The sequence below is a fragment of the Octodon degus genome, unplaced genomic scaffold, assembly GCF_000260255.1.
Source record: "Octodon degus isolate 3935 unplaced genomic scaffold, OctDeg1.0 scaffold00307, whole genome shotgun sequence".
Taxonomy (NCBI): Eukaryota; Metazoa; Chordata; class Mammalia; order Rodentia; family Octodontidae; genus Octodon; species Octodon degus.
Window position 1 is genome coordinate 432,193 of NW_004524883.1, and position 1,344 is coordinate 433,536.

Here is a 1,344-nt window from a genome sequence, read left to right on the forward strand (position 1 = left end):
TGGCCATGTATGATTACATTTTAAGATGTATACAGATTCATTTCCTATTGATCTATCACTAGATGCTTCTAGTCAAAAATATTAGCTTTCTTCCCAAATATTTTAAACAGTGTGACTGCAGTGTCTTATCTCCCTGGTTATCATTCAGTGGATGAGAAAAAGTAGATGTTCAAACAGCAAGCAACAATTAGAGTGGCATTGGAGTGCCTATTGAATAGTTCAGGAAAAATTCTAAAAACAAGAAAATTCATGCATGTTAGTAAATACATCATAATTTTACAGTTGAAATTTCTTTCGACATTGCACTTTCTTCATAGGGGAGTCCTGGTTTCGTTAATGTTATGGTGACTCAGGATTTGAACTAGCAGCCTTCTTTTTCTTCTTACTGTGTTTCTTATGCTTCTTTTTCTTTTTTGTTTTTTCTGTTGCTTTTTCTCATTCTTCACTGCTTTTCTTCTTTTTCACTTGTACCTCTTCAGTGTGATCTGATTCTGACAAGAATTCAGGTGAAAAAGGTTTATCTTCAGGATACATCATTCTTTTCTTGATTAAGTCCTCTAATGCCCTTTTCTTTCTCAGTTGCATCCTTTGACTTATTTTTCTTTTTTAAACTATCCTTACTGTCTGACTCGGTTTCTGACAGGGAGCTTTCAGAAGACTTATATGACTAGTTCTTCTTTTTCTTTCTCTTTTTTTCCTGCTTCTTTTCCTCATTCTCAGAATCTGAAGAACTGGAGGAATCAGAGCTCAATAACAAAGAAGATGAATACTTACCAGATTTCTTCTTTTCTTTCTTCTCTGTTTTTGTTTTGTTTTGTTTTGTTTTGTTTTGTTTTTTGTATGAGCTCTCATTTCTACTTAATTTCTCTCTGTGCTTTTCTAGCTCTTTCTTTCAATTCTCACTCATTTTTTCTTCAAATCCAGCCAAAGCTTTAGAGTCTTTCTTTTTCTTTTCTAGTTGCTCTTTCACTTCTTCCCAGGTAGGCTTGGATTGATTCAGATAATCCCAGGTTGTTGGCCCTGAAGACTGTATAGGAACTCTTGATCTGGCCATTGCTTTAGGATTCATGTAGGCTATCCAATTGTCCCTTTTCCACATAGAGCCAGATGGGGCACACAGTTAAGACTATGAAAGCCAGACCAGGCTACAAAAGCAGCAGAAACAGGACCACTGCTGATCCTTGTCAAGAATTTAAGTCTTAATAAAATCATGTATAAGAGCAGTGGCTGCAAACATCTGTAATCCCAGTACTCAGAGACTGAGGCAGGAGAATTACTGCAAATTTAAGGCCATCCTGGGCTACATAATTTCAAGGCCTGAATGAACTATGTAGCTTGCAAGAC

The 1,344-nt window shown here is 36.2% G+C and overlaps 1 pseudogene; it reads right to left on the minus strand.

Moving 5' to 3' along the window:
* Positions 1-339: 339 nt before the first annotated feature.
* LOC101576625 lies at positions 340-1,099 on the minus strand (annotated as a pseudogene).
* Positions 1,100-1,344: the final 245 nt, after the last annotated feature.